Consider the following 20,030-nt stretch of genomic DNA (forward strand, 5'->3'; position numbering starts at 1 on the left):
TCATGGATTACAAGCAATGCAATCTTAGGCATCCAGAGTTTCTCTATCTGTACATAAAAAAACTACCCTTCATGCAGGGGTTTTGTAAGGATCAGCAGTAACATATTGATAGCTAGCGACTCAGCATAGCATTTGGGAGGTGCTCGATGAAATGGCAGCTATTACCTAGAAAGGTATCATTGGAACACCAAAAAAAAAAAATCCATCGAGAATCAAACAGGACTGGTGGTTTCTGCCTGGTTCGCAGTCACCATCCTGTATTCCACCACTCTCTTCCTATCACATGAGCCATGACAGGGCAAGCCATGTCTCCTCTGCCTCTGTACCCCGCGCCTGTCTCCTTCAACACCATAGAGAGTTTGCTGAATGAGTCAATATGTACATGAACTTATCATTCAAACCACAAGCACTACTGTCCCTTACCCAACCCATTCCCAATCCCTGCATCCCAGCCATGCACTCCTCACCTGTAAATTCTGTTTCTTCTGCCAGAAGGACACTCCCCACCTCCTATGTCTGCTGAACTCCTGAAGAGGTAAACATCTTCTCAAGGAAGGCTTCTTTTCTGCGAGTGGCTAATATCACCTTTGTCAGGTTGCATGAAGTTGTAGAAATCAGTGATCCTTCTCACACATTTCCAACTTGTGAGTTCCTGGAGCTAAGAGAATGTAGATCTCATTGTTTGTGTTCCCCAAACCTAGCACTGCTTAGTGTCCAAGTCAACAGCCATTCAACAAATATCTGCTGAATTAAAATGAATCATTCAATACATAGACCTATATGATATATTGTATGCATGATGTGTAGGCATAAACATTATATATGCATATGTAATATTGTATCATCTGTCTCATTCCGACATGGCTCCACTGACCAGCTGAAAATACATACTTTTCGTTTCAATCACTTTTCGTCCGATATTTTCCAGATAGATTCTGGCAAGTTCTTGCTTGCTAATAATAGCTCACCTCTCAAGGGGTCAGTCAAACGGATGGAAATTTTGTTTTGCCCTTGCTGTCTTGCCAATTTGGAAAGCTCACAATTGAGGGCATTTATTTTCCAGTGTTTGAAGATCAAAATGTAAATTTTTCTGCCCCTTTGTTAAATATTTAGTCACAGATTAGCACATCTAACCAAGTTGCTGTTTTAATTTATTGCTCATAATATACATAATGGGCAGGAGGAGGTTGGTCTAGAAAACCTAAGGTTTAGGGACAAACAAAGATTAAAATAATGACCTGAGGGGGGAAATGTATGATCCTGGGCTACAGTCGTGTCAGTGATAAGGTAAAAGAATACAGCATTTTCTGGGTGAGTCTGAACGGATTCCTATGGACTGTCACGGCTTTGGTTTACCTCTGAGCTTTCCCCTCTATGAAGAAGAATCTACCCTCACCAGGCAGCTGGAATAAAATTGGATGTTTCATCACCAACTCATATGAAATCTTGAAGATTGGTTTCCATCTTTCCTCTTCAGTTGTTCTTCCAAGTATGTTTCCCCGGGGGAAGGAGGAGGAGCCTTAGTTAACAATTGGCTTAATTCCCTGTTTCCTCCCAGCCTCTGTGGGTTCATTTGATCTCCAGAACAGATTCTAGCTTCCTGTTTACCTTTCTTCTGCAAATTCCTGGCTACTAAATCTTTCATTTCTGAACTTACCTTGGAATGAGCCATCCCAAGGCCAAGGAAGGGCTTAAATTTAAAGAACCATGATAGTAAAACATTAATTCAGCAGATCTTAATCTGGAATGTGTTTAAGGCACCCCGAGAGATTTGAAAATTTGAATCTGGACTCTTCCTCACCGCCCCCACCCCGGATCCCCGCCCCACCCCCCAGACCATGTACGCTGAGTCTGTGAAGGGGCTCTGGGTACTGCATTTAACCAGTACGCCAGTGACTGTGACTTGGGTGGCTTCCAGAAGACACTTGTAGAAACACTGATATAGAGAGACTTTAAAAATGGAAGGGAGGCCAAGTTAGCTCACATTCTAGTATTTGGTCATAGTGGTGATAGATTTTATTTTAAACCTAGATGAAAAATTTGCAATATTTATTCTGTCTCAGGCCAAATCTTTGGTTAGTCAATATACAGAATGGGCCTGTCGTTTCATGCATCCTATTTTAAAATACTTGCTTGGGGGAAAGGTTTGAGTATCTGTCATCCCATGCCATTTATATTGAAAATCAGGTGTTTAACTGTATCCATGAACACGGCATTAGAACTTGTGCGATTGCGTTTTGTTGTTTTCAGTGTTGTAATAATCATACCACATGGGCAGAATGGGAATATATTATCTCTCCTTCTATTTATTTAGGTGGTTAAATGATCTGTTATTTTATATCTTTGATTCAGCCTTCCATTTATACTAAGTAAGTCTTGGTTGCCAAGGTAATTTTTTACAGTTTTTGGCAGGAAAAAAATAATTTATACACTACAAGTATAGATATCCTTGTTACTTTCACAATTTATACAGATGATTCAATAACTCTGTCCGGTGCTGAATTCTGTCATGTGTTTAGGGCACCAAGAAACAGGAAGGGAGAGAGGTAAAGCTTTGATGAACGTTACCAGTATTTTGCAATCAGCATATCTAAGGAGAAGCTATTTGAGTTCCATATATACATAGGTTTTGTTTTATAATGACTTTATTTTGATTCACACAAGAGACAGGATGTGAGGTTCTTCTTGGGGCTTAGGGTGTCTACCACCTTGGCACAGATGTAAAAGATACTTTCCCCCCAGAAGTTGGGAGCTTGTGCTCCCCCTTCCCCATTCCCACCTTGTTGCAATTCAGTCAAGTCACTCTGTATCTAAATTTGTAGACTATTTAGGTAAGATATTTCCCCGCTTCTCATCTTGTACACAACACATTCTCATTCCGAACTCCTAACTCCCCCGCTGATTGCCTCCCTTGTTCTGTTCTGCTCTGCTTACTTATGAAAAGGCATCGTTCTAAGTCAATCAAATGCTATTTTTGCTCCTTCCTCAGATACTTCTGCTTCCAGATATCTTCACTTAATAATCGCCAAAAAAAAGCAATTATAAAAACAAATATATTACTAGTCTATCTCTTCTGTTTTCTTGTTTTATTTTTCTAATTTTACGTCTTTAGGCCTCACTGTCTCTTTTGCTAATTTTAGCACCTGTCTTGACTGGAACAGCTAAAATGGACACGGAAATAAAAGGCAGGTGGCATGGCGACTCACTCCAGTATTCTTGCCTGGCAAATCCCCATGGACTGAGGAGCCTGGCGGGCTCCAGTTCATGGGGTTGCAAAGAGTTGGACACAACTGAGCGACTAAGCACACACACAATGATACCCAGCACCATATTCTGTGACCAATCACAGTAACACAATGAGGTGTGGAGTAACCTCCCACAAGCTTCTCTAAGATGGGAATAATAACACATGCCTCTAAAGTTCTGATTAGGATCTTGAGTTCCCAGTGAGATCATAGATGCAAAAGTACTTTCAAAAAATTTAAAGATCTTTTCAAATAGGAGAAGGTGAGAGCAACAGTTCTTTGGATGGTGATTTCGGTCTGTAGTTGAATGTCCATGAATAAGATGCTTTACGTTTCATCTCATTGTACAGCAAGGATCACCAAGGGTGGTTGATAAGGCTGTCAATAAATCATCATTAATGACTTATTTTCTTGATGTACGAATTAGTGGGCCAGACCTAAGAAATACATTTGGTGTGTCTGCTATGTTCAAGAGCAATGAACCAGTCAGTGAAGTTCCCCAAAAGTAGAGCCTTTGAAGATAGGATATAATGAACTTGAGAAAGCCAGATCCAGTGAAAACACCCCATATTCCAAACATGACCTTGTGCTAAGTCACTTGAGTCGTGATCCACTCTGCAGCCCCATGGACCATCTCCCACCATGCTCCTCTGTCCATGGAATTCCCCAGGCAAGAATACTGGAGAGGGATGCCACGCCCTTCTCTAGGGGATCTTCCTGACTCAGGGATTGAACCCGTGTCTCTTAAGTCTCTTGCGTCGGCAGGGGGGTCCTTTAGCAATAGAGCCATATTGGAAAATATGAAGAATATCTTCATTTTGTTTGGTTTTAGCAAATGATGAGTGATTCTTTCCTTTGAATGGCATATCTGAGCAGGTTCCTCGTAGGGCTGTTGCTTGAAAAGAGCCCCAGGGATCATAGTGGTGGCTTCTATTTAAGTCATGGTGCCTTCTCATTTCTGATTAATAGAACATTGTTAAAAATAGCATTAAATGCCCATTTTCTCAATTTGTTAAAATTTCTCATGAATCCAGGGAGAAGTGAATCATCTTTTCCACTTCACTGTGTACTTATCAACAAAGCAAATAACCTAAATTTCTGTTAAATAATTTGCTTTTGTAACATAGACAATCAGACCATCTGGAAATAAAGAAAGGAAAAGAAAAAAGAAACCCACGAATGAATGAAGGCCAAACACAAGATGACAAGATCTCAGAATTCTAGAGCCCAAAGGAGACTCGTAGGCATCAACTTTCCCACTTGACTCTCCTAGAAGGGCTTCCAATGGGGATACACAGAGTGCTTTGGAAAGGCAGTGGGAAAAGATCCTGTAGGCTTGGTGGGGTAGCTGTTTTTCTGTCCATCATTTCAGAAATGCTAATTCTATCTATTGTATAATATAGAACACATGTTTTTCACAATCAAGACACTGTGTCACAGGACTGTGGGCTCTGAGGATAGGAAAACTGACTTTAGGACTTGAGTGTCCATGTTTCCTTGTCATTGAAGAGAGCAAACATATCTTTGTCTCAGGCCAGAGCAGAGGAAATATTCTCCAATGAAGGCAGCAGACTTATAAATTAATTCCTTATGATAAATTCCAAATGCTCCTTAAAGAATGATGTTTTTCTTGTTAAAGTCTTTTGAGGCATCTACCATCAGTCAGAATGTCATGGGGCTTATCAATATTGTATCTCCAGCATGAATCTGCAAGAAAGGGCTTTTCTTGAGATCAAAAAAGTTCACAGAAAATATAGTAATGTAGAGCGTCACATAGCCAAGTTGTCCAAAGTTTGCTTCTTTGCACAAGTTTTTTTTTTTTTTTTTCTAACAAGGACTCAGAGTTTATTCCAAAACGAAGTTTTCTCCTTAGAATCGCCAATGGCAAACCTTTATCTAAAATCGAAGTGAATGTTTCCATAGATAGCATTTTATATGAGTTTTCTACTGGGCTAGGAACCAGGATGAGGTTCAGAATTGTAGGAGGCATGCACACGCAGTGTGGTGCCTGACACTGAGAGTGAAGAAAGGCCTCCTAATTTGTGCCCGAAGCACCTCTCCTGCCTCATCCTAGCCCTGGCCCTGGTTCTCAGACAGCACGCATAGAATGCAGAGGACACCAGAAAAATCTGGACCCTGATTCAGCCAGATGAAGTAGAGCAATCCTAATTAATAGCACAAGTGCTGATGACCAGTTAGTCTTTGCCAATGTCTGCAGGGTGACCTTGGGCAAGCTGGCCCAGACGCCGTGCCCTGGTGATGCAATGCTGCTTGCCCTCCGCCTCCTAGATGACCACACACATGCCGCCAAGCACAACTGTCAGCACTTCACAGGCGATTAGTGGAAGCAAGCTTGGCACTACCATGGCCCCTTTCTATTTTCTACATCTGAGCTGAGTCCTGGGCGGCTTGAGTGCTCCACAGCCTGCAAGAGACACTGGAGACTTGGCAAGCGCAGTGCCTTCTGCACTAAGCTGTCTTGGGTTTTCTGCTGTTTGCCACGCTCTCATCCCCATGATATTCTGCCACAGGCTCAATGCATTCTCCTTTCCCACCCTGTCCCCTGCACTGCCAATCAGCACCCCCACTCCCTCCTCAACAAGTATCCCCACAACACTATCCCATTTCTTCTCTAGATGCTTTTCCCAACCCTAGACTCTCACTTTTGCTGAAGATGCAACTTCCCCCCACAACTCTGTCTAGAAAAGTCTGTTTATTTGGTCATAACAAGCATCACCTATAACCCAGGGTCAGGAGCGAGGTGAGGGACCCCCATGCTTTTATTTTACAACCTATCATTTCCATCATCCCCCTTTTTTTTAATATTTATTTATTTGGTTGTGCTGGGTCTTAGCTCCAGCCCGCGGGATCTTCAACCTTCTTTGTGGCATGTGGGATCTAGTTCCCTGACCAGGGATGGAACACTGGCCTACTGCATTGGGAGCTTGGAGTCTTAGCCACTGGACCACCAAGGAAGCCCCCATTTCCATTACTTTCTAACCAAATTGTCTTATGCCTTGGTTGCACCTACCTGGAAAGCCCCAATCCAGGATAAAACGGGCCCTTCCCTGAACCTATATGTTTAGTTCAGTCACTCAGTCGTGTCTGACTCTTGGCGACCCCATGGACTACATACACCAGACTTGCCTGTCCTTCACCATCTCCAGAAGATTGCTCAAACTCATGTCCATCGAGTCGGTGATGCTATCCAACCATCTCATCCTCAGCTGTCCCCTTCTCCTCCTGCCTTCAGTCTTTCCCAGCATCAGGGTCTTTTCCAATGAGTTGGCTCTTCTCATCAGGTCGCCAAAGTATTGGAGCTTCAGCTTTAGCATAAGTCCTTCACATGAATATTCAGGACTGGTTTCCTCTAGGATTGACTGGTTTGATCTCCTTGCTGTCCAAGGGACTCCCTGAGCCTATACCTTAGTATACCCAGTTAAATCATTGATGGGAAAAAAATATACCCAAGTAGATGGTAAGTTCCTGGTGGCCCATCTCAACTGGTTCTAAACAGTATTCCATAACCATTTCACTAGTCAACTGACTCTCCCACCTACAGAGTATTTCAAACCTTCTCCACTATGTTCAAATTTCTGATTCCTCTTGTCTTATCCTTGTCCTACTCTCTTTTTTTTTGAGGTGATCTTGCTTTCTAATTCTCAGATAACATAAAAGTTATGAGACAGGAGCTCCTTTAACTTCCTACCTCAAGAGTAATAGATCTTTCCTAAAATCAACACCCCCTTCTTCTTCCTTCTCAACATTAATGTCTCTCCACTTGTGTATCTCATACAATGAGATACCTCAAACAATGTAAGTACAAAATGAATTTAAGTTCTTTTCCTCCAGATTTCTCATGTGTTCTTTAGCTATCCCAGTAAACAAGGCTCTAGTATCAGAGCTTGTCCACTTGCCCAAACCAAAAGTCTCATCCCTCATCTCCAAAAAGTACATCCCATCAGTCTTTCTCAAGTACCTGTAGGCTCTACCTTCATCTTTTGTCTACCACCAGGGGTTGGCAACCAAGTTTTACTGGAACACAACCACACTCAGCTTTTATGGATTACCTATCCATATTTGTATTGTATTGCAAGAGTAGAGTAGTTGCCACAAAAATCATATGGCCCACAAAGCAGAAAATATTTACTCTCTGGTCCTTCACAGAGAAAGCTTGTCAATTCAACCCTCGATTTAGGAGGTTCTCTACTGGAAACCCGGAGAAGGCAATGGTACCCCACTCCAGTACTCTTGCCTGGCAAATCCCATGGACGGAGGAGCCTGGTAGGCTGCAGCCCACAGGGTTGTTAGCAGTAGGACACGACTGAGCAACTTCACTTTTACTTTTCACTTTCATGCATTGGAGAAGGAAATGGCAACCCACTCCAGTGTTCCTGCCTGGAGAATCCCAGAGACGGGGGAGCCTGGTGGGCTGCCATCTCTGGGGTCGCACAGAGTTGGACATGACTGAAGCAACTTAGCAGCAGCTATTGGAAAACCACCTAAATGAACCGAGCACCAAGACTGGCTCTCTATTCTCAGGCTCGTGCTCCACAGGAAAGCTGATCATTTTTCTGAAAGCTTATACCACCATGCTTGGAACCCTTCAGAGCACGAAGACCATGCTTGGGATAACAAGCCGCATCCTTGGCCTGCCTACTTGGCCCCTCACCCTGTGCCTTTCCACCCGTGCTCTTTCATTCCATGGAATTCAAAAAATTTTGCCTCCTTTGCCTTGGAGGCTCTTTTTCTACCTCAATTTGCCCCTCATCCAATTCCTACTTATTCTTCATAACTCTGCTTAGACCTCCCCTCCTCCAGGAAGCCTGTCCTTTCTCTCAAATTGGGTTAGGTGTCATTTCACAATACTACTTACCTTTTTAAAAACTGCGGTATAGTTGCTTTGCAATGTTGTGTTAGTTTCTGCTGTACAACAGAGTGAATCAGCTAGGTGTATACGTGTATCTCCTCCCTCTTGGACGTCCCTCCCACCACCTCCCCCACTTCCCACTCATCTAGGTCACAATAGAGCACCGAGCTGAGCTCCCTGTGCTATACAGCAGCTTTGCACGAGGTGTCTGTTTTACACATGGCAGAGGACATGCATCCATCCCAGCCTCCACATTTGCCCCACCCACCCTCTCCCACCCTCCGTGTCCACACATCCATTATCTGCATCTGCGTCTCTATTCCTGCCCTGCAAATAGTTTCATCTCTCATGGTACTATATACTTTTAAAGTACTTATCTCAGCTGCTTGTAATGCTTTCTGAAATTGTTTAATGTCTGCTTTTTAAGATAGACTGCAAGCGTCATGGTGGAAAATCCATCTATCTTGTTTGGAAATGTAATCTTCAGTTACTGACACAGTGCCTGGCACAAGACAGGTACTCAGAAAATATTTTTTGAGTAAATGAGCAAGTAGCAATAGCACAGTGAGGTGGCACTGATGATATTGGGAGGTAATGTACACAGACCAAATGGTTAATTGGTTAATTGGTTAATTAACCAAACAGTTAATTGCCTGATACTGGGCAACATTAGATAATATTTTAGTATTATTTCATTCTTACTTTGAATCGCTGCTGGACTTCTTGATTTGGCCAAGAAAGGTACCTAAAAAACATATTGTTTTTGTAACATGTTCAGTTCAGTTCAATCGCTCAGTCGTGTCCAACTCTTTGCAACCCCATGAATCACAGCATGCCAGGCCTCCCTGTCCATCACCAACTCCCGGAGTTCACTCAGACTCATGTCCATGGAGTCAATGAGGCCATCCAGCCATCTCATCCTCTGTCGTCCCCTTCTTCTGCCCCCAATCCCTCCCAGCATCAGAGTCTTTTCCAATGAGTCAACTCTTCACATGAGGTGGCCAAAGCACTGGAGTTTCAGCTTTAGCATCAGTCCTTCCAAAGAACACCCAGGGCTGATCTCCTTCAGAATGGACTGGTTGGATCTCCTTGCAGTCCAAGGGACTCGCAAGAGTCTTCTCCAACACCATAGTTCAAAAGCATCAATTCTTCGGCACTCAGCCTTCTTTACAGTCCAACTCTCACATCCATACATGACCACAGGAAAAACCATAGCCTTGACTAGACGGACCTTTGTTGGCAAAGTAATGTCTCTGCTTTTGAATATGCTACCTAGGTTGGTCATGACTTTCCTTCCAAGGAGTAAGCGTCTTTTAATTTCATGGCTGCAGTCGCCATCTGCAGTGATTTTGGAGCCCCAAAAAATAAAGTCTGACACTGTAGCATGAACCATTCTTCAGTCATTCTTCTGTTTGGCTGTCTATAACAAGCATATCTGACTTTTCATAGTGCAAGACCTCTGAAAAGCAAACGCATCCAATCCTGGAAGCACAAAGTGATACTGATGTGTGTTGTCCAGACTGGGTAGTCCTGCCTGCCTTCCAGATCCGCTTTCACTACCTTCCTTCTTGCCTCAGGAGGCTGACCTCCTGTTGTGCTCCTTGCCTCCTGCCTTCTGGTTGGGTTTGACAGTGGGTACTACCAGCCAGAGACAGGAGGCAGGACAACATCGAGTAATCTTTAATCCCTCTGGCTTCGTCTTTGGGCTCTAGGCTGACAGTGACTCTGCTGCTCTATCTAAGGTCTTACTTCCTACCAGAGGATTTCTGTAGTCCATCATATAATCACATGCCCTCTCTCTGTAGATATAGCTTCCTTATGCTTACTCTGCCCTGGGATAGTTACAGCTCCCTGCTGTTGATGGCCTTGGCATGTTTCATTTTGCCTTCTGGATTCCCTTAACTTGTCCATGCCTTTGTCCATTAAAATCCCGGTTATTCTTGTTTGAGTGTGCTGCCTGTTTTCTGATAACACCTCAACTCCTACGATTCCACCGCCTAAGTAAATGTAATGAAAACATGTCAAGAGGCTCTTCTGTGACTCTCTAGATCTCTCACCTACCTCTAAGCAGGTCTGCTAGCTTAGCTGATATGAGCTAAGGTGCCATTACCCTCATTTCTCAGGTAAGACAAAGGAGTTTGGAAGCAATCAAAGTTAGGAATGCATTCACACTTTCAGAGCCTGGTGGTGGCTGAATCAAAGTTGCAGGTCAACTTTGAACCCTACACGCTGAATGCAGAGCTTTATCCTCAGCCTCTCCCCTCCCAGAGGACCACCTGCCAGGATCTGAATAGCCAGGATCCCAGATGAATCATCCTTGGTGACAGAGCTCTTTGGGCTGAGTCTAATCCAGGTGAAGGCTGGAGCTGGTGGGTGTGTGCAGCTGGCTCGGGGCCCCAGTGTGGAGCAGGGCTGGGAAGCGTTCCCAGATGGCTCCTGGATGCCATGACTTTTTCTGGCTGCATTCCTGGGGGAGGTGGGAAAACACATATAGATCTCCTAGCTGCAAACCCAAGCAAAGAGCACGCTGTCATATCTTTAGCAAATGATAGCACACAAAATATAGAAAGCCAGAGGACTAGACACAGACATATCCACCCAGCTGAACTATTCACTCTTTAAGGGACAACCAGTTAGAAGGCTGTCTCTCGTCTTTGTGTATAATTGTCCTTAAAAACAACTGCCCCCGGCCTTGGGAAAAGCACAGACAACCCTTCATCCTATCCTCTCAATTTCCTCCTCTGGAAAATGGAGTCCTGCCAGTTTGTGAAAAGGGGAGCAATTACCCATTAAGGTGAGCAAACATCTCCATAGGCCTTAATTTTAAAACCTCAAATACAAAGCTACTATTGATTTTTTTCCTTTTTGGGGCAGGAGGCAATATGAGTCATAGTTGAGAGCACAGACTCTGGAGCCAGACTACCTGGGTTAAAATCCCAGTTCTAGCCACTAACCAGCTGTGTGATCTTGGGAAAGTAATTTAACCTCTCTGAGCCTCTGTTTCCTTATCTGTAAAGTAGGGATAATGACAGTATCTACCTCACAGGGTTGACATGAAGATTAACTTATTATAAGGAAAGACTTTGAATCATCCTAAGATGTGGTAAAGACTACTTACATAAGGTGGTTGAATAAAGTGGTTTCAGTAATTATCCATGTATCTTTACAGAGACATATGTGGAATACTCATCATCTCATGATTTTTCATAATTTTTTTTTGCCTGTAGGCCAAATAACTTCTAGGCTGAAATAACAGATCCAGAGAATCTTTGCCAGCACTGCCAGTCATTAGATGAAGGGAATTAGGCTTGTGTCCTAACTGCCATCAGGAGGAGACTATACCTGGGAGGCTAATAAATGGAAAAGCATATTTTGGTACACAGAGTCAGCCTGGCGCCTTTGTCAGTTATGCCCCAGAATAAGGGGGAGCACCAAGTGGCCTAACCTGCAGGGCTGATGGAGAATGAAGAGATGCCTTGTAAACAGACTATCCATCACTGATGACTAAAGCCCTAACATGAGTCCGTCATTCACCAAGCTCTTTTCATTTAGGCATCAGTCCCACAAGGCAGATGCATCTCAGAGGCTGACTTAGTATGGTTTCTTCCCTCTCTCTCACCTTCTTTGATTTCCTATTAGAAATCAGAGACCAGCCCAGTTTTCCCAAAGCAAGCCTTGGTTTTCTCTACTGGCTCTCAACTAAAACACATACCCTCCAGGTCTGAGGAGAGCTCAAGGCCTACAGCAGGCTATCCTCCTCTTAGGGAAGTCCTGAGTGAATGAAGTTCTTAAGGAAAACATTGGTGTTCCCCTGAGAAGTCAAAAAGAAGTCACAAGAGTGACCGTTCTTTCTGAACTCAGTAATAATAGCCAATTTTTACTGAGTTCTTACTTTATGCTGGGCACTATGCCAAACAGTTTGTATAACTAACACTCACATCTAATTCTCACAATCATCCTAGGAGATAGGCAGAGCGTTCACCATCTGAGTCCCGAGGGCAGTGCTGTCCTATAAAAAAGTAATATGAGCCACAGGTGTATCCACATATATAATTTTGAGTTTTTCGGTTAATAGTAGCCACATCATAAAAAGTAAAAAGAGGTAATTAAGACTCTGAGCTTCCATTTCTGGGGGTTCAACTTCAATCCCTGGTCAGAACTAAGATCCTGCAAGCTGCATCATGTGGTCAAAAAAACAGAAAAAAAAGATAAGATAAAAAGAAACAAGGGAAGCTAATTTTAATAATATGTTTTGTTTAACTCAATATATCTTAAAATTGACATTTCAACATGTAATCATATAAAAGTTAATGAGATATTTTATATTCTTTTTTCATACTAAGCCTTCAAAATCCAAATTCCAATTAATAAATGTAGAAGGAATGAGGGAAATAGGAAAATTACCACTTGCCAAGTAATAATCCAAGATACATCTATGGATGCTAAAATTAGAGAATGAACATTTCAAGAAAAATAGGAAAAATCCAGCCTCTGCACATCTGTCTCTCAAGACTTTGGTTAATGAAGGAGAAACAGTGACTCTACCGTGGAGAAACCCTGTAGCATCATCTTAACGAATAAACAGAGTAAACATCGTCAGTAAGAGAACACATCAATATCACATAGCCCCAGGCAGGATGCACAGACTCCTGAGATCTCACCAGAAATCTATAACCTCAGCTGAATCCTGAGAAAACATCAGAAACACACCAAATGGAGAGACTGTATACAAAATAATGGGCTAGTACTATTCTAAAACGTCAAGGTCATGAATGACAAGGCAAGACTGAGGAAGCTCACAGATTGGGGGCACTGAGTAGACATAACCACTAAATGCAGTGGGAGCTCCTGGACTGGATGCTGACACAGAAAACAGAATATGCGTGGAAAAACTGGTGTCGTTTGAATAAGGGTTACAGTTTAGTTAACAATCATGTGCCAATGTGATGTTCTGGCTTTGATCACTCACCCTAGCTTTGAAAGTTGCTAAAATTAGGGGGATACTGGGTAATGGGTACCCAGGAACTCTGTACTGTGCCTGCAATTTTTCTGTAAGCCTAAAATTTCAAAATAAAAAACAATGAAGGGATGCAGTGCAATGCAAGTAAGAATGCCAATTGAAAACAGTTGCAATTATTTCAAAAGATACAAGAGTCTATAAAGTTGATGGAAGAACTGAAGTATTGCTGAAAATGCATGAAGAATCACTGATGAACTAGGTAAACCAGTTAATATTTGGAGAAGAAAAATCAGCAGGGATTGTAACAGGATGTGAGGTTCAAAAAACAATAATTTATATGTCAAGAAATTATGAGATTGCCTTGGAAAAATGAATGAAACTTTCTAACATGTTTGCCAAAAAAAAATTTGCTATTAAATTACACATGAAGTGAAGGCTGTTGTATCATGCCACATATCATTTTAGTTTAAAATTATGCCAAAATGTCCACGTGAGATTTATTTGCGTTCATCCTAAGAATGAACATATAGTTGCAACTATAATCTATGTTCTGTTGGATACGATAAAATTTTATTTTTATAACTTGTATCTTCATTTTTTATATTAAAAAGAAGCCTTGCTTAAAATTTTAATTCATTTTAAATGGCTTGACTTTGGTCTATTCCAGTCTCAATTATCCTTGGATCATGCACACTTCCTATCAGTGAGAGATCCAGGACTTGAACCCAAGTCATTGACCCTCTGGTCCATGCTCCATGGTCCATGCTCCAGTCTCATGCAATGAGCATATGCACTCTGCACTGTGCCCAAATCCCAAAGAGAAGGGCTTATCTTTGTTTCCACTGAAAGTGTTGAAAGAGTTAGTTGCTCAGTGGTGTCCAACTCTTTGCAATCCCATGGACTAGAGCCTGCCAGGCTCCACTGTCCATGGAATTCTCCAGGCAAGAAAGAGTACTGGAGTGGGTTACCATTCCCTTCTCCAGGAGATCTTCCTGACCCAGGGATCAAACCCAGGTCTTCTGTACTGCAGGTAGATTCTTTACCATCTAAGCCACCCCATTACCTGATCAAAGTTCCTCCAAGTCATTCAAAACCAGTTCCATGTTCTTTGTGAGGATAAATCACTCTGGAATGTTTTCTACCACTCTCTATGAATTTGTTGAGGATGAACAACTCTGTAAATCTATGGGAGATGAGGAAGAAATGGACATGAATGAACACATGAACTTCATCAGCCATGTCTGTGTGGCATCAGGCCACCCTTGATCTCCAAGACTCATCAAACCTGTTAAAGATGACACTCACTTTTAAATATGTTTACTGCACCTTAACTCAGAAATCAAACCTATAGGTAATAAAATCATTCAAAATGCTTAGTGTTCAAAATGATGAACTCTGATGTTAAAAATGGAAGATTGAAGAAAGGAGATATGACCGTCAGAAAGGAGTTTCCAACATTTGAAACTATCAGTAACAAAAGATATGGGCCCAAGACTAATACATTACAGTAAGCAGATGCAAGAGCAGAGTGGGTGGAAGAGATTGAGTAAGAAAACATTCTCAGAAGGGCTCCTCATATCCTGGAGCAAAGCATTAGAGTGATACACACACACACACACACATACACACACACACGACTGAAACTATGATGATATTGATGGAGTCATTATTAAAATGCAATATGCTAAGTTACCAGTCCAACCCTGGCCCGGATGACAGCTGAGGTCGGAAGGTTTGCTTAAGAGAGAAGCTTAAAACAGGGGCATTAAACAGGGCATGCTTGCTTTCTCTAGGTGCACCTGTGGGTACACAGGTTCATTAAGATTCATCTTTTTAATTTTAGTTTTCTCATTTGGCTGCACAGGGGTCTCAGTTGCGGCATGCGAGGTCTTCGGTTGAGGCATGTGAACTCTTAGTTGCTGCAGGTGGGATCTAGTTCCCTGACCAGGGATTGAACTCGGGCTCCCTCCATTGTCCATTGCCACTGGACACCCTGAAACTCCCCAGATTCATCTTTATCCTGAAATAATCTTTAAAAAAATTGAAAATTGGACAGTCTTCTAGAAACCTATTGTGCCAGCAGTGGGAAAGATGGCACAATGGGGCCAAGCCGAAGTCAGAAAGCTGGGCAGAGGGGAGTGGCTTCCCGTGTCAGTGTATTTATTGCGAGGTCAAACACTTCTTTGTGGTCCAATCTCTTCTTTTTTTTCTGCAAGAAGAGTTGCATCACTTCCTGTTGGCCTCCGATGGGCTAAAATACAGGTCGGGCCACTCTCCTCCCAGCCGCAGTGATAGTGCCCCAAGAACAAGAAGGGAATGGTGGGACAGGATAGGGAGGGGTGACAATGGACTTCCCTTGGTCTAGCCCCACCATCCTTGTAGCTCTTGTTAGTTGTTTACTGACCTTTCAGAGGCTTCCTTTTCCTGAGTGTCCTACTTGTGATTCCTCAAATTGCACAGTGCAGTGGGCACTCCCATGCCCTGCTTGCTATGGCCACCCACCTTCAGCGACAGCACTCAGCTGTCATCCCTTGTCAGCCGATGACCGTCCCTCTCAGAATCTGTTCTTGACATTGACTTCCCAGCCTCGCTGACCGTGGGTCCTTGGTCACTTTGGTCCCCATTTCCAGGGAACAGTCCCCCATGCCTCTGTGCACGATTAGCCACCTCCTTCTGCCAAAAGGAAGAAAGATCTGGCCTGCTGTCACCACACATATCCATCCCTCCTCCACCCAATCGGGGGACTGTCAGAACCAGGTGGGGGTTGGGAAGGGGTAGCCCCAGTGAGCCTCCATCCCTCTAGTGGTTCAGTACTGGAAGGCAGGCGATCCTGACGTCAGGATCGTCAGTCTTCCCTGGGCCAAAGGTGACAGGCATTCTTAGGAAGCTTCCACTGTCTGTCTTTGGCCACGATGCTTTCCTGCCTACCTGGGCAGCAGTGACAGGTGAGCACAGCAAACCAAGAGCCGTGAGTCCTCCTTTCTGGCCTGCATGTGGCAGCTGCCAGCACCTGGGGAGGCATCAGAGTAGAATTGAGGGGCTGCCTTCGTGAAGATCGATTCTGATGGGAATAGAAGAGCAAGCGGGGCCAGGGAGGGAGGTGTGTTCAGAGACTCCTCAGGTGTGAAAGCTCTGCAGTCAGAGGGTCAGAGGAAACTTGGTGGGAGGAGAGCTGAGTTCAAAACCAGGAAAGGCTGGACTGCCTCTGGGCAGAGAGGGCAGGCAAGGGCAGAGAGGTAGGGAAGAGAGTGCCTGAGGTGAATGGCCCAGGGGAGCAGGCACTAGAAGGTGGGAGCAAGATAAGACCTGGGCCAGGCCAGGTGGTTCAGCAAACCAAAACCACAAACCCTGGGCACACAACAGAGTTTCTTCTTCTTTGTTGGAGCCTCTGAGGAATTCTGCTAGGTGTGGTCAACTCCTCAGAGGCCCCCTCAAAACAAAGAACTCCACAGACCTTCCAAACTCAGAACAAGGGCTTGTTATGAACAGCCTCGGCCAAGGTGCCAGCCGGCGCGGCACCTGACTGTGGGAGGTTTTGACCGTCCCAAACATGAGGCCCTTGCCCTGACACTTGATTCTCACTGCTGGAAACAGGGGCCTCTCATACTGCTCAGGGGACTGGGGAGCAGTGTATCTTTCGTGTGAGGTAGACACACAAGGATGACGGACTTAACCTGGCAGGCCAGTAGCTAGTACTCTGCACTCCCAATGCCGGAGGCCCAGGTTGGATCCCAGGTCAGGGAGCTGCGTCCTTCATGCTGAAGCTGAGAGTTCTCATACCACAGCTAAAGATCCCACACGCTGCAACTAGAACCTGGTTCAGCTAAATAAGTAAATAATTAAATTAAAAAAAAGATTCCCAAGGACTATTCTAGCACCTGGGGTGTCCGCATGCCTCCATAGAGCATGGCCCACTATGCCATGGGAACCTTCCCCACAGCGACTCCTGTCAAGACCCAGGTGTGCAGCCCTATGGCAGTTCACTCTTGGTCCCCTCAAGAGATAACCTTTGAGCTTCCGTGCGCCTGAGTTTTGGGAGAGCTTCTTAGAGAAAGAGAGAGATGCTGGACATCCTTAGGCTCATGGCCTCCTGGAGCAGTTACACAGGTAGGCAAGAACAGCTGCTGGGGCTAACGTTGTAGTGGCCACGTGCTAAAGCCGTGTCTCACTAGGCGACGTCACGACGCCCTGAGCGGTCTGTCTGTTCTTGGAGCTGTGGGCTTTGCAATGTGCAATGACACTGCTTTTCATGAGCTATTCCCACGGTGCACCATACATGGGCCAAAGGTGTGGGCTGAGGCTTACGCTTTTTCTAGTAATTAAAAATCAAGGCTCCCTACAGGAAAACTGCTGACACAGAAATTACAATGAGCACAGTGAGGAGGTTTTTTTAAAAAGCAAAATTTTTCTCTCCACTTGTCCATTTCCTCACAGTCCTTCCAAGAGCTTTCCATGCAAGAGTTCTGTTGAGGAGTAAAAAAAAAAAAATAAAAAAAATTATTTTATTTTATTTTTTTTAATTTTATTTTATTTTTAAACTTTACATAATTGTATTAGTTTTGCCAAATATCAAAATGAATCCGCCACAGGTATACATGTGTTCCCCATCCTGAACCCTCCTCCCTCTTCCCTCCCCATACCATCCCTCTGGGTCATCCCAGTGCACTAGCCCCAAGCATCCAGTATCGTGCATCGAACCTGGACTGGCATCTCGTTTGGAAGGGAACCGGTGTGGAAATGCCCAAGTCAATTATGACAGTAGTAACTGCTAAGACTTGTTGCAACCTGAAGATACAAGTGGGGATGCCTCAATAACTAAAATAATTTTTAAAATCTTTATTGAATTTATCACAGTATTGCTTCTGTTTTATGTTCTCTGTGGGGTTTTTTTTGGCCCCGAGGCATGTGAGATCTTAGCTCCCTGACCGGAGATCAAACCCCTGCACTGGAAAGTGAAGTTCTAACCACTGGATTGGCCGGAAAGTCCCCTAAAATAATATTTAAAAAGGAGTATCTCTGCTGCATAATAGTGGGGAGGGAATATCGTCTTGAAGCTAGTCAGTGCTCTCCCGGCAACTTGGAATGTGGACCATGTTTCAACTTTTCTTCCACGGTAATTTCCCACTTACACAGAGGGAAGCTGGCCATTGGTACAGGCATGTTGTGTCAAGTCGACTTGACAGTTACTGATCTAAGACTAGGTAACATGCAGAGCAGCGAGTCAAAGAGTGAAGTCTGGGGACTTCCCTGGGGGGTCCAGTGGTTAAGACTCTGCACTTCCACTGCAGGGGGCATGGGTTCGAATCCTGGTCAGGGAACTAAGATTCTGCATGCCATGTGGCACAGCCAAAAATGACAGAGAAATCTGGTGTGATGGAGGGTGAGACAGTCTTCCTGCTGCCATGGTTCTTTTTCTGAAGGAGACATTCCCTGATGATCCAGGCTGGCTTAAGTGGGTACTATAGACACTGTCCCAGCCCCAGGGGCGAGTTCTCCCATAAGACAGAGTGAGAGGTCTAACTCCCAGGCCCTGTTTCTGTCTCTCCCAGGCCCCCACCCCTCTCTCTCTCTCTCTCTCTCACTCACACACACACACACAGTCATTGTAAATCAAGTAACTTCTTGGTGAGGCTGAGCTCTCACATCTCATATTTGCAATGAGACCCTTGGGACTGACTAAACAAAGCCAAACTTCTGAATGAATAAAAACTTACTCAGTGGATGGCCTTCATTTTCCACATGGCTGGCAGTACTTGGGCAGTGATTAGAGAAGTTGAAATTACTCTCCAGTAAAATTGGAAAACAACTCGCTTTCCTGCCCATTTTTGCGAGAAATGAGCCTCCTGAGCTGGCAAAAGCAGGCCAATCAACAGAGTGTTACCAGCTGAAGATGGAAGTTGTCACCTGCGCCAGTAGATGAGCCGAGTACCTGGGCCAGTTCTTTCTTTTTTTCCCTGGTGACATTTCAGGGTCTTCAGCCAAATATCTGTGGGGTGCCTCGTATGCGCCAGGCTCTAACTAGGGGGCATACTAAGAAGACCCTCAGTTCTGAGTCTGCAACAGGAGAAGGAATAGCCTCATAAGCACAAGTGGGACTCTTCCTTACCAAAGGGTGGCCCTGTTGGTTGCCAAGGTGGCCACAGACCAAGTATAGAGCCAGTCATGTCATGACGGGACCACCATGAAGTCTTTGCTCACAACTGTAGAACAAGGTAGAACTCCTGAGAGCTGTGGGATCTGGGTGTGTCCTCAGCCCCTCACTGACTGTGTGGTCATGAGCAAACCCCTCAACCTCCCTGAGTCATGGGTTCTTCATCTATAAAAGGAGGGTAAAAACTATCCTGAGTCCCATACTGGGATAGTGTGTGGAAAAATATTTTTAAAATTGAAAGCTCTGTGGGTCAGGAAGATCCTCTGGAGGAAGAAATGGCAACCCACCCCAGTACTCAGCCTGGAGAATCCCATGGACAGAGGAGCCCAGCAGGCTAAAGTCCATGGGGTCGCAAAGAGTTGGACATGACTGAAGCAACTGAGCAAACACGTATGCCTATACAGATTAAATAAATGTGGATTCATCACTTGAATAGATCCTGTCCTTTAATACATATCTGGTCCCTGAAAAGGGCTTTTCATTATGTTTCCAAAAAGAGAAATACCAAGGATAGAGGGAGCCTCATTATAAAGGTTTTTTTTATTTATTTGTGTGTTTCTGTTTTTAAATTGGAGGATAATGGCTTTCCAATGCTTTATTGGTTTCTGCTGTACAACAATGTGAATCAGCTATAGGTATACATATATCCCCTCCCCTTCAGTCTCCCTCCCACCCACTCCATCCCGCCCCTCTAGGTCATCACAGAGCTCCGAGCTGAGCTCCTTATGCTATACAGCAACTTCCCACTAGCAGTCTGGTTTACACATGGTGGTGTATTCATGTCAATGCTATTCTGCCGGTTCA

Source organism: Bos taurus, chromosome 20, assembly GCF_002263795.3.
Source record: "Bos taurus isolate L1 Dominette 01449 registration number 42190680 breed Hereford chromosome 20, ARS-UCD2.0, whole genome shotgun sequence".
NCBI lineage: Eukaryota > Metazoa > Chordata > Mammalia > Artiodactyla > Bovidae > Bos > Bos taurus.